At 37.1% G+C, this 14,646-nt stretch overlaps 1 protein-coding gene across 9 annotated transcripts in view; it reads right to left on the reverse strand.

Annotated features, from left to right (window-relative positions):
- CDC14A (cell division cycle 14A) overlaps window positions 1-14,646 on the reverse strand; it is a 188,449-nt gene that overhangs the window by 132,103 nt on the left and 41,700 nt on the right. The window lies entirely within an intron of this gene.

Raw genomic sequence — 14,646 nt, forward strand, 5'->3', positions numbered from 1 at the left:
TAAACTACTTTAAACTGTTAAAATACAAAGAGTACATCAGCCCTAGGGGGTTAATTCAGCTTATTTAATATTCAGTGAATGAGATTCTTTAAACGTGTCACTACAACTTTAGCGGTAATGCCCAGAGGAGCTAGTGAAATTAACTTTCTGATCCCAGTTATATGAAAGCATCAAACCAGGTACATAGAAACAAGACTTCAGTGGTGTGCTAAAAGAGAAAGTAAGAAAGAGATTGATTTCAAACATGAGGGCTTTAGATCAAATGATCTGTATAAGCTTTTAGAAAGTATTTTGAGAGCCAAGGCATGCCACCTGACTGAGACATTCATTCTCTCACTTCCCCCTATCTGTTCTGAAGTTACACTCGGCCACTCCCAACATGAGATAAAAGGCAGAAAGCAGGAGGTGGAACAGAACACAGTCACCGAAGACCAACATGTATCTGCTTAATGCTTACAATCTGCATAGGAACCTGCACACATACAGGGACACAAGAAGTCTGCACGGTCATTCTGGTACTGAGATATCGAGAACAAGGGTTCGAAAGGGGGCTGGGAATGGTCCACAAAGGCATTAGACTCTACCTGAGCCTTCCTGGCCTCACTACAGTATTTAGATGGTCTCCTGCTCCCCTTGGCATCATAGCTCAAGTCACTGTGGGAGGGCAGCTTTCTCTGGCATCTCGAGGAGCTCAGGCCCCTGCTGTACGTTCTCAAAGCTCCCTGCCCTTCTCCTTCAAATTCTTACCCTCGTTTGTCATCACAAGGTTTCTGTGATTATTTTAGTCTGTCTCCCTGGCTAGGCTCGTAAATCTGAGAGCAGGATTTCTTGTCTCTTCTATATCTACGAGACTCAGCACTATGCCTGGCACATAACACAAAAAAAATGTTTGATGGCTGCAGGAACAAACAGTGGAGGGAAAGAGAGCATTTTATGTGAGAACATGCATGACACGATCACAGAATACTGATCCCCTATCTAGGGAGTAGGGGACCCAGTGTAGTGGTTAGGTACTCCAAGTCCACAGCCAAGCTGCCAGGCTCTTCACTTACGAGCTATATTACATTAACTCTCTGTGCTTCCATTTCCTTAACCTATGAAGTGGGGATAACATGGTAATTGCCTCAGCAGGCTATTTTTGGGGAAGATTAAGTGAATTAACAATGTATATAAAGTGTTCAGAATTGTACCTGCCACATTACTCATCTATATTAAGGGACCACAGGAAAAAGATAAACTTTGATCTCAAAATTATTTTTTTCTTCTCTTTTCCATCACCTGTATCCATCTGAATACGGACCCATAACTGCTATTATTTCTGACACCTTAGTCCAAAGCCCATGTATGCATACAAACATCAAAACACGAGGCTGTAAACATCCCTCACGATTGCTATACACCAGAGCCGTAACGCAGACCATCATTTAATTCAGTCCTCTCATTTTTTTAATGTACAGATATTGATGCTGCTCTCAGTTCTTTCTGTTCAAAGGGCATCCTGAGTCTCCCGGTGACTTAGTATCAACAACCACAAAATACATGCACTGGCTCCTGTTTTATCAATCCACGGTCAAACTATCAGAAGATCACTGTTGGCCCACAACACTCTCCAACAAAGTAACCAGGAGAAAGCCGTTGTACTCATTTTTCCTTATGCAAACTTCTCACGAACAAAACAGTAAGATTACCAGGTTTGGTTGAGTTTTTTTTTTACGGAGAGGAGAGCAATTACCAGTTATCTACAAGATGTAAAACCACAGAAGTCCATGAAATTAACATCTATAAAAACATAGGATGAGGTGAGAAGCTCTGCAAAGAGCTGAAACATAAAACTTTTAAAGTCTCTTCCTTGCCTTGCAAGACTTGGTTCTCAGACTTCCTAAGTGTCAGGGCACTTCATTTACAAACTGCTTTTTCCTGAAGAAAGCATTAAGCCTTGATTGTCATATACAAGCACAAACAAAATGCTTAATTTTTTTTCATTTTTAGCAACATTTTTCTTCTTAATCATTTCCTCCCATTATAACCAGTGACTAAGAAAACAATATCTGCACTCAACTTTAAAATAAAATTTTAAAACAGGAAAAAGGCAAACATTTTTCAAATGCACAGCCAATTCTAACTGCTTACGGAAATGAAAATATTCAGTGTTAAACAATCACAAATTAGATAGGTAAGACTAATTACAAACCAGAAATGCACTGTATAGTTAAAACAACTTGCATTATTCAGTCTATTTTAAGTTTCTTCTACTGGTTTAATTGAATGAGAACAGAAGGAATGTATGTTGTCTCTTATAGTCTTTGAACATGCCGTAAAAGAAAGTCAGTCATTCTTCCTGTTCTTCAGGTTTTGATTCTATTATAAACCACAGGTTACAAGCCTTGCAGAATATTAGACAATGCATCTGCTTAACAAATAATGGAGGCAACCCTCATTATAGAAAAAAGGTAGAGCCTCATGTCAGGTCTCTTATCTCCATCACTTCCACATTATCCTCTTAAGAACAAGGTCTAGAAATAAATGTGCCTCTTGGTTAAGGTCATGTCTGCTCTATAATACTCTCATGTGTTCTTGTTTCACATTTGAATTTGAATTGGGGATTTGATATTCAGTGAGTAGCCAGTGGACTTTATTCTATTAATGTGAGGATTAGTTTAAAATAGAAATACTCTCTCCACCATTCTCATGGGTGTAATTAGAGTGAAACCACTGGGAACTCTTTGATGGGTAATTTAGGAAAATTGCAGACAACATCAGCCATGTGTATCTTCCCATCTAATTGGATGGGAAACAGAACTTTCATGATCAGCTTGAAAAAATGTCCTTCCAGAACTGACAACCATAGCCAGGACAAATACATATTCCCTGCTAGTAGCGTCTCAGTGCCACGGGCTTCTCCTGCTTGAGGAGAGCTCGTGTTCCAGGACAGATATTGCTGAGCTTGTTGTACCTCACTGAACTAGCTCAGCCACTTATTTAAGAAAACTAAGGAAACACTAAGCCAATATTCTCAGCACACAGAAGTCTATACAGACCATTTAAAGGGGAAAAGGAGTAAATACTTGGTCCTAAGAAAAGCTAAGTCCTTGGTCTCACACAAACTGAGTACAAGGCTGTTAGGTTACAACTCATGGATAAACATAACCCTGCATATCAACTATCAGTCATCATCAGAAACCAGTGTCTGCATAAAGCACAAAAATAGACTCTCTCCAGAATATCACCTGAATAATACATACTCTGAAATGAAATGGTTTCATGTTAGAAATGTCTCATGATGACTTTCACGGCTTAATTCTGGGTAGAATATGAGTTTTATTTCATAAAACCGTTCAAATTAAAAAAGAAAAGTTTTTTTAAAGTGAGAAGAGTCTTTAAAGCAAAGACTGAATTTTTGATCAAGCTTAGAAGGCAAGACCTATAACTTCATTTATGATGAAGATGCAGGTAATAGATCCACTGCAATAGATCAAGAACGTGTGTTTAAATCCTCTTAACACCTATGGCCCATTATAGAAAGTCTTTAACTTGCAAATGAATTCTATTCCAAAAGCCTATTTGTAAAAGCTAATATTTAGATTTCTGGAAATAGTTTCCTAAAAATAAAGTCTTATGATTATTAGTCTTATAGCCTAGTCCAAAAACAATATTATATTCCATATTATCACTACAATCATATCTAAAATAAAATATAGTAGAAAACATTATTTCAAAAACTAAAACAAAATAATTCAATTAAATAAGTTTGTTTGCTTTTTAAATTATTTTCCCTCAATGCTAGTACTTGTGGAAAGGTTAGGTTAGAAAAACATGAGGAGATCAATGAATACGTTTATAATGAGTCTAAAGCGAAATCTGAATTATTTTAAATGTTTGACTGGTACTTTATTACATCTAATTCCACTTCAAAATGCATTTTAGCTTTTCTCAATATTTGGCAATATGATTAAGACTAATGTCAAATCTGAGGCAAAGGGAGGCAGGGCAAGTATGAGAGGAAGAAGATTTTCTCAATGCAAACAGAGCAAAATAATTGGAAGAAAAATGAATAAGAAAAGTCAGAAACTGTCTGGGCACATACAAGAGTACAATGGCCAAACTTGCCAGTTATGGAACCCAACCTGGGTGGGAGAGCAGTAAGACAATGACAACTCATGGCTGCCTAAGATTTCCTAGGAGAGCAGAAGGTAGACCAGACAACCCACTGTATTCATTTTAGTAACTAGAGCATGCACCTGAAGGACCAAAAACAAAAAAGTGTTTTTTTCTCCTTTTTGAATATAGTCACCTTATTCTTTTTCAAACTGAAAACTTCTAAGACAGAAGCCACACAGCATGTGAACTAAATCTCAGATCTAGAATCTCATGGTAACTTGTAAGCTACTGCTCTTTTGAATTGACTCAAGAATAGAAAACCAACAATGAATACAAACAAGGAACTGGTTGTTCTTTTCCAGTATTTACAAAGAGTTGTTGCTTAGAGAAAGCAGGAGAAGCAAGAGCTTTGCCCACCAGTCAGGTGTTTGCAGAAAGCATTCTGTGGCAATTTTACTGTGTGTTAGCCCAAACTGCTCAAACAGATGCCACATGACAGACGTATCCTTCGAGAACATAATAGGATTTATCATTCTTAAATGTATAGACATTTTTAAGAAGTAACCACTGTTACTTCTTAACCATGTAAACTAACCATGTTCCCTAAATAGTTTACTAATTTCACAAACAGTAGAACTGAACCAAGTGAAGGAAACTTCAACTTAAATAAAAGTAATTTAAATCCATCCCACAGATCTATTGCATATGTTGTTTAGTCACTAAGTTGTATCCAACTCTTTATGACCCTGCCAGACTCCTCTGTCCATGGGATTTCCCAGGCAAGAATACTGGAGTGGGTTGCCATTTCCTTCTCCAGGGGATCTTCCTGACCCAGAGATTAAACCTGCATTGACAGGCAGATTCTTTACCACTAAGTCACCAGGGAAGTTAGAAACCATTAAATGTATATCAATTGACAAACTAAAAACTGTCAACAAGCACGTCTATGGCTTCAACCTATTAGCATCTTTTACAGATTTAGAAGCTCACTTCAAGAAAATTTACTTACTGACACAGACAGTACAACTCACAACAAAATCTATCCATCTCTTCATTAAAACACATTGTTAGAATCCAACACGGCTTCATGATTAAAAAAAAAGAAACAACACTCAAGAAACTAAGAACACAAGTTCCTCAACCTGATTCATGGGCATCTGTGAAAACCCCACAACTAACATTATACTTAATGGCAGAAAACTAGATGTTTTCCCCCCAAAGATCAGGAATAAGAAAAGGATGTCCATTGTTACAACTTCTACTTGACATTACACTGGAATTCCAGTCAGGGTAATTAAGCAAGACGGAAAAAAAAAAAAAAGGCAGTAAAAAGGAAAACTATCTCTCTTTACAGACGATATTATCTTATATAGAGAGAAAATAATTTTAAAAATCCCCAAAAAACAACTAGAATAATTTCAGCAAGATTATAGGATATAAGACCAATATACAAAAATGCAAGCAATAAACAATCCAAAAAAGAAATTAAGAACACAATTCCATTCATAATAGCATCAAAAAGAATAAACACAAGAATAAATTAAATCAAAGCAGCACAAGGCAACTAGAAGACACTGAAAGAAATTAAAGAAGAGTTATATTTTAGGGATATGAAAAAAGACAGGGAAGGCAGACATGTAAATATACAGATCATCACGGCACTGCAGCATAAGAGAAATATGAAACACAGAGATGACTGTATCAAGGAGAGCTTTGAGTAGAGTTCTGAAAGATGACTTTTTAAAGTCCTTTTAAGTACAAATCAGACCATTTCAACTCTCTAACAGCTCCCCATGTCACGGAGTATAAAATGCAAACTATTCCCCTCACATACAAACCCTGGCAGGGCCCTCACACCTTATGGTAGGGACCTCACACCTTATCACTGAATCAGCCTCTTCATCCTCTATGCTCCAACCACACGGGCTTTCTCTTGGCTCCTCAGTCATACTCAGGTTCGTGTCTACCCTAAAGCCTTTGTGTCTGCTATTACCTCTGCCTAGAATGTTCTTCCTCTATCAGCTTAACTGTCATCACCACAAAGACAGCTTCCCTGAGCTTCCAACCTGAAGTAGCCAGAAAAACACCAGCAGAGCCATTATCACCAACCTTTCATTTGTTCATCTGTCTCCCCCAGCAGAAAGTAAGCTCTATGACGACAAGGATTTTTATCTCTCTAGTTCATTGCTATATCCTTAGAGCCTAGAAAAGTTATCTGGCATAGCTGCTCAATAATTACTTGCTCAATGACAGAAAGATCAAACAAACCAGACAGGAGAGAGGGAAAGACTATTTCCCATTAAAATGAATAGAGAGTTTTTATCAAACAGTGAAGGCCATTAGGAGCCCTCTATTTCCCTCTTTTGACTACCAGAAAATTCATCTAAAATTTTGAACCTGAGCAAATCAGAGCCAATTTCTGTTACATGTAACCAAAAAACACTAATTATTACAATATTGCTATTCTATATACTAGTCAATTAAGATAGAAGGAAGGGGGACTTCCCTGGTGGTCCAGTGGTTAAGAACCTGCCTTGCAATGGGGACTATGCAGATTCAATCCCTGGCTGGGGAACTAAGATCCCACATGCTACTGGCAACTACCAAGTCATGCCTGCCTTGAATAAGACTGGTTGCAGTGATATAAATAAATAAATAAGTATTTTTTTAAAGATTGAATTAGTTTACCTTAAAAAAAAAAAAAGGCGGGGTTAAAGGAAAGAAACAAAGCAACAGGGGAGACGTGATCAGAAACAAAGGAAGAAAAAGAGATGGAAATAGTGGGGGCTGGCAGGGGAGGTGGAAGTGAAGATGAAGATGGAGAGCTCCACAGAGGAATGTGAATGAGTAACAGGCATAAAGGACAGCCAAGAGCAAAGTGTAAGAAAAGAGGTAACTAGTTATTACGCACATGGTATTAACTTGGACTATGGGCGTCTACCTAAGGAGGCAGGCTGCTAATGAAGGGAAGCCCTGGAGTGCCAACTACACAGGGGGTCCTCATCCGTCCCTACTCTGTCTCTCGTGGCAAGTTACTTAATTTCCCTAGGTCTCCTAGTACAATGAGGCGAGGAGACCTAGAGAAAAGCTAGAGTTGGGCAGGCAGGGCAAGAGAAGACCTGTCTAAGGTCTGTCTGTTTTTGTCACTTAGGAAAGAATTGCTGAATACAGCTCCACGGGAGCAGTTCTTCAGAGGAGAAATTACTCTCTGGATGGCTAGAGTAGACACCCACCCACCCCCTACCCCCCATCTCATTCTGTAGTCTCTGTATTTAACTCAGTCTACGTCAACTACTGTTCCTTTAAAAAAAAAAAAAAAAGGTAAAATAAAGTTTATCAAGGAAATCCACTTGCTCATATTCTGGGTAAATCCCCAAATTTTAAATTGTAGTAAAATGATCTTAATCGACAACTAAAATCTAGCTTCCTCTTCCACAAATTCAGAAATAAAATACTGTCATCAGTCAAAACACACATATAAAATTTAATCTCTAATTTTTTTAAGCTTTATGTTAATATCATAGCCTAACGTCAGGCTATCCTAAAAGTTATTGTTTTTTAATTCAAGTAAACAAAATAATTTTAGAAACTGTTTTAAAATGTTAAGCACAGTTTGTCACTATTTCCATTATCTCACAGATGTGTTTCCCGAAGAACAATAAAACTTAAAATTTGGCTCCTGGCAAAACATGCAGTTTACTGCCAAAACTACAACTCCCTTACAGACAACTGAGGATTTTCTCCAAAGTTCAGGCATTTCTGAAGGGAACATACTTTACCACATTCAAACTAATAGGATTTAAGGCTTTTCCAACTCCAAGACACACAATAGCCTCCAATGCTATTAGGAGAGTTACTACATAAGCCTAAATTCTTTGTATGGGTGGGTCCATTCCCATAGGTTTTAATAAGCATGGATTTTAAATTGAAAGCACTGCAGCTGAGACCTGGGTTACAGAAGTCAAGGGCAGGACCAGGGGGTAGGAGCGCTGTGATGCAGACCTTGAGCTTGGAGTCCGTCTGTATCAATTCTCACACAGTTAACACAAGACCTCTGGGAATTAGAACTACCTCCAGGGCTGTCTCCTATCTTGTTCATTCCTTATTCCTTAAAACAACAGAGACAAGTAGTGAGGATAGGAATGTGAATAACAGTCATACTTTCACCCAAGGAGCTCTCTAGTAGGAAGAAAAGCAAAGCAAGTAACAGCAAAGAGCTCATTCTAGTGGATTATATTACACATAATTAGTTACAAGACAAGGTGAGAAAAGCTATAATTAAGCTAGGTTCTGGGTCAGACAATAAGAAATGACAAAATAAACATAGGGGTGAAGTGAGGAAACTGGACCAATTATGGGAAAAAAAAATCAGAAAAAGTTTCTGAGAAGGGAATTGTGGGGTTTTGTTTGTTTTATTTGTTCAGTCAACTTACAAATTTCCCAAAGTAGGCCTCACTAATTGACTCACACACCCACTTGTGAAAGAATTGTAAAGTCTGATTCATCCTACAGGAGGTAGCTTCACATGGAAAGGCTTGTCTGTCTGCTCATTAATTTGAAACTATGAACCATAAACGTTTCTCCCCTATTAAATAACTCTCTGAGGTACTGCAGCAACTCCAAATATTTCTTTCAGGCTGAAGTCACACTTTCTTTGCCCGTTATTTACTTTAACCGGAATTTGCTGACTAACTACAACGCTGGTTTTAGGTGCTCATCATAAAAGCTTGGTTTTCCATAATGAAAATTTAAAAGCCCTACAAGCATTTATTATGGAAGGGGAGAGGGGGTAGGCACCAGGAAACAAGGCTGAGGCAGAGCGCAGGAGAGGAGAGAACTAAGAAAGATCCAGGGACAGAGTGGCGCTAACACAGGCCTAGTAGCCAGCACGGACACAGTCTAGGTTTATGGCAGCAGTGACCATATGTGGGGCACTAAGCATCTTTGGAATAACTCAGCACACAGCAAGCTCAACAGCAGCTGCAGTTAGCTTCTCTTTTATTTAAAACTTCAGAAAGTACATATGGAGACGGCTTTTCGTTCACTGCCCATAGTAGGGGAAAGGTCACTATTTTATTCACTATGTCAAATAGAAAAATAAGTCTTGAAATAAAATTTATATAAATTAAAAGCATGCATTCAACTGTACAGTTAAATATGGTTAAAATCGTGTTTTATATTATGTGACTTTTACCACAATAAAAATTTTTTTTAAAAAAGAAGATATATGTGGGAAAACATCATTTGAGGTATATTTAAATAAAGCCAAAATTTTTGAACATCAAAACACAGAAGGAAAAACTAAATCTTATATGCCATTTTAGCTCTCATCTGTCAGTAAGTTTAGGTCTTCCAGTTATTTTGTGAATGTAGGTATATAGTCACAAAAACCAATAATCTGTGTTATTTTTATCTTGTAGAGCTATTATTATTTTTTTAATTGATCATTTAAGCTTTTTGGATGACACTTCTGAGAGTAAAATAAAAAATTAAAGTAGCTAAATTCTAAATTATTTCTTTAATTTCTCTTGCTGATGGTTCATTATTAGTGCATAGAAGTGCAGCAGATTTCAGCATGCTGATTTTATATCTAAGTTTAATAAGTAAACAGTTAAACTTATCAATACATAAACTGACAGATTTGAGACATTTTATTGGTGGATCTGTAATATACTTTCATTCTAAAACTATTTCCTTCAAAGAATTTCTATAACTCTAAAAATAATGTTTATATACATTAAACAATAAAGCATTCTTTATATAGATTATCTGAACATTTTTAAAAAATAAGTGGGAGAATGTTTCTTGGTTTATATTCATGTATTTCAGTCTGTTTCTTAACTTTATCTTATAATGTGCATCTGATTTCTTGATTTTAAAATATATTTTAATTTTTAAAAGTAAAAGTACCTTCATTCATCTTCAAATCTGCTTGTGTTGTTTAATAAATGTGAAACTGCACATTACAAAAAAAGTATGCATTCAAAAACCCTTATAAACCTAAGGTTTAAGATTAGACATCATGAGGTCGATGGGGTATTATATGCCATGAGCACAAATTTATAAATTAAATTGGAAAGGCACTCACATAACAGAGCCAGAGGCAGGCTCATTGCTGGCTCCTCAGGGCCGCAACAGCTGACCCAAGCACAGGCGTTTTTCATTCAAGGTTGTCCCCAAAAAATAAATGCACACTTGGACTACCAGGAAGAAGGGGATGTGTAGGAGAGGAGTTTGAGGAAAACAGAGATTCAAATGGAAGTGTGATATGAAAAGATAAACTGTATTATTTGAGGGCTTAAACCAAACTCAGATTTTTCTAAGGATCAAGTAGTAACTGAATGAAAATCATGTGGGAGCCAGCAGTACATCTTGATATTTAGAGAGGAGCCTCTGAGGAGTTCAGAACACTTTCGATTTCCCTAAGCTGTTCATTTTAATTGAAGGCTAACCCAGACAATCACCTGCACATTCAATGCCAAAATCAGTGCCCTAAAAAACATCCAAATACATTTCAGATCTAAGCCCAGTAAGCAGTAAGCACAGTAATTCAGATCTAAGCCCAGTAAGCAGTAAGCACAGTAATTCAGATCTAAGCACAGATTCTCCAATGGCTGTGAGCAACAAAATCAATTTAATGGATAAAGACTTTTCTTTTTTTCAATAAAATAGGACAGAATATAAAACATCAGTATACCTCACTCATCGTAACGTAAGAATTGTTTCATTAATCTTTTGTTTCAATTATTCATGTGAATGGTGTGTGTGTGTGTGTGTGTGTGTGTGTGTATGTGAACTAAGCTGCAATGTAAAATATGTTTCTTACTATTGATTATAGTTAAAAAAAAAAAAAAAGCTTAAAAAGACCCAGTCCTTAATATCACCCTAAACTATGTCATGTCACTCTTCAGTTCTCCTGTGTTTCTATCACTCCTGACACTTTGAACTACTTGGGGACATCCACAGACATCACTAAAGCAAATGTGAGGAAAACTGACATTTCACCTGATTTGTACACAAACATGTGTTAGCTCCATTAGCCAGTGTGCTGCCTGGAAGAGAAACTGTGTGGCCAGTGTATTTGAAACGCTGCTTTCCAATGGAAAAATTCTACCCTTCCACACTGAATGCTGCTTTGATTCTTTTGCAGAATTGGCCTAAAGAATTCCATGGACTACCGTATAGTCCCTAGGGTCGCAGAGTCAGACAAGACTGAGCGGCTTTTGCTTTCGCTTTCACTTAGTTTACAGACAGTATTATTCCAAGATTGGCACTGCTCAGCTTCCTGCTGTGAGGGGATATACCCCCAACTGGGAACTTGGGGGTAGGTTCTAGTCTTTCTCTTTCACTAACTGGATTTGACCTTGGGCAAGACACTTGACCTCTCTGGGCTGAGATTCTCCATCTGAGAAAGCAATACTGGAGCAGATTTTTTTCGTAGTTTCTTACAGAGATACTTCAGTGGTTCTGAAAATTGAGTCTTTTGGGTGTTTTTAGCACCAAGTTACATGATGTAACAGATAATGTCTTCAGGGGCTTTCAGTGCTTCTTTCCTAATTTTCTTTCATAAAAAAATAGTTAAATTTTTTAATGCAACTAATTGGAAATTTTTCCAGTATTCTTTTCTTGAGCTTTTGACTTAGTTCTTACTGAAAAGTATGTTGGAAGTGCAAGGACAACTGTTTAAAAATATCTGACAATGCATAAATAAGGATTTTCCCCTATTGAGAAAAAGAGAAATAATGCTGGGGTTAAAAATGAAGACTATCACCCATAACACTGATTTCAAATGTTTGTATATATTAATAAAGTCCATTTCAATTCTAAAATTTTAGAGACCTATAAAAACATCTTATTTTACTCAGTAACTTTAAAAAATAATGCCTCAAAACACTGTGATTCTTGTTGTTATTTCTGTAATTAGTACTGACTTCATAGTTTATTTTTAAGCACTCGAGCTTTTTAATTGCTCCATATCAAACTTTCAAGAATTGTGGGACATAATTCATTATCCATAAACAAATGGATAAATTATCATTATCCAATGTACATCATTATCCATCTACCCCAATTAACATTATCCAATGTTACTAATGCTTATCAATTAAGTATTCAGTCATTCACGCAAGTGTTCATTGAGCACTTAGGATATGTCAGATACTGTTCTAGACTTTGTGGGGCTATTGTGGGAACAAAACGAAGTTCCCTGTTACATTACAAATATATATCCCCTTAATTCAGTATGTAAATGAAACAAATGGACACAAGCTTTTCAGATAGAAAATATATGTCTTTTCAAGACTATAGGATTCAAAACTGGGTGAGCAGACATAGTATCAGCCCTGAAATGTATACTTCTAAATACAGTGTGTGTGTGTGTGTGTGTGTGTGTGTCTGTGTGTGTGTTTACAACACAGGGGAAACTTGTTAGAAGGAGAAAAGGAAAAAAAAAAATACTAAAAAGACATACTCAGTTAAACTTGAGACTCAAACCTTCCACAAGTGAAAAGCAAACTGCTGATTTTTCTAGCCCACAGCTTAACTGAAATATGCAAGGAGAATTGAAAAAGATGATACTGCTCTATCCACATGCGAAGACAAACAGAATTTCCAAGTTCAAAGAGTTTGAAATTGAAAATGCTGTATGATTTTAGGGAGTCTGACCTGCTTAAAGATACCAAAAATACTAGCCTGCAAGGATAAGAGCCTCTCTGGCCCATTTACAGGCACCATCACAATAGCATTCTTGCCTATCAAGCTATAAAAGGAAGGAACCGCAACAGGATATTGCCCTGCCCCAACCATGGGCCACTCCTCCCTTCCTCCACGATTTCTATAAGCAGAAGAAACGCTACCTGGTAGGTTTACCAAGAAGCCACAGAGGGTGACAGAACACTGGTAGCTGACATCCGCTTTATTACTATTTTAAAAGTATGTAAGGAAAACACCTTCTTGTTTTGAACCAACATTTTTCTTGATAATTTTACCTACATTTTATTTTTTTTCTACATTTGAAATAACATTTGTTTAATCTATAGTTTTTTAATGACAATTTAAAGCAGTTCTGAAATTGCAATTTATGGATGAATTATGAGTCAGAGATTAAGGAAATGAACATGCTTGGTCCAGAAAATAAAGACAAAAACAAATTTAGAGTTAGCTGGTCTGGTTTACAGTCTTCCAATGGTTTAAACACACACACATATTAACCATTTTTAAATACCCATTATGCAAAGGTATATGACACTGAAGAGTTCACATGATAACAAATTTAGTTAAAACTGGCTTAAATATGGTAATATACTTCAAGAGCCTAAACTAATGCTGATTTGTTTTTAAATAAAAGACTATTAATCACAGTTGTGGCAATCTAAAGATGAAAACCCAGAAAAAGAAGCATTTATAATGCAGAAAGTTGTTTGTCACATTACAAAAAATTTTGAAAGGAATCTAAAATGTTAAAAATGGTATGTACTCTAAAGGGAATATTATTTGGTCATGTGCTGCTGCTGCTGCTGATGCTGCTAAGCCACTTCAATCGTGTCCGACTCTGTGCGACCCCATAGACGGCAGCCCACGAGGCTCCTCTGTCCCTGGGATTCTCCAGGTAAGAACACTGGAGTGGGTTGCCATTTCCTTCTCCATTTGGTCATGTAGGTAGCAAAAAAGGCAAAACACACGTTGTTGTTTGGTCGCCAAGTTGTGTCTGACTCTGTAACCCCATTAGACCAAGTGAAAAATAGTTCACAAAACTACACTGCAATTATGCCTAAGCTTAGAGAGCTAGACTTAGACTTCCCTGGTGGCTCAGAAGGTAAAGCGTCTGTCTACAATGCTGGAGACCGGTGTTCGATCCCTGAGTCTGGAAGATCCCCTGGAGAAGGAAATGGCAATCCACTCCAGGACTATTGCCTGAAAAATCCCATGGACAGAGGAGCCTGGTAGGCTACAGCCCATGGGGTCACAAAGAGTCGGACACGACTGAGCAACTTCACTTTCACTTTCTTTCTTTAGAGAGCTATAATTGCAAGAGATTCTTCTATAATGTGGTTATGCCAATTTTTAGATTGAATTTATTAAATTGTCCTCTTTACAAAGAGATGTTTAGAATAATTTAATCATTTTCTATCTTCTCCTAACTGCCCCACCACCACCACCAAAAGCATCCTCCCTTCCATGCCATGCTCCCTGTCTGATTCTCCCTTTCCAACTTGGCCCACTGGGACTGGTCATCCTTAATTCCTCTCAAATCTCTCCAGGTTTGACAGTCTGCCCACACCCAAACCAGAAGAAAGGGAGCTATTCACCTTAGTATCAACTCCTAGAACAAGGTCTCATGTATGACAAGGGCTGGAAAAACACTCTTTGAATGAATTTTTATTCAAATTTGACACTTACTACACATTTTTCCCAACTTACTTATTGCTCATCTGTTGCCCTATTTTAAAGCTAGGCATTCCTTCTTTTTGTCTTTAATTATTTTTTATTTCCCAGAGTTCACTACAATGCTGAGTAGAGCTCATCTGAGCTAAATAAATATTTACTGAA

This window comes from Bubalus kerabau, chromosome 6 (genome assembly GCF_029407905.1).
Source record: "Bubalus kerabau isolate K-KA32 ecotype Philippines breed swamp buffalo chromosome 6, PCC_UOA_SB_1v2, whole genome shotgun sequence".
NCBI lineage: Eukaryota > Metazoa > Chordata > Mammalia > Artiodactyla > Bovidae > Bubalus > Bubalus kerabau.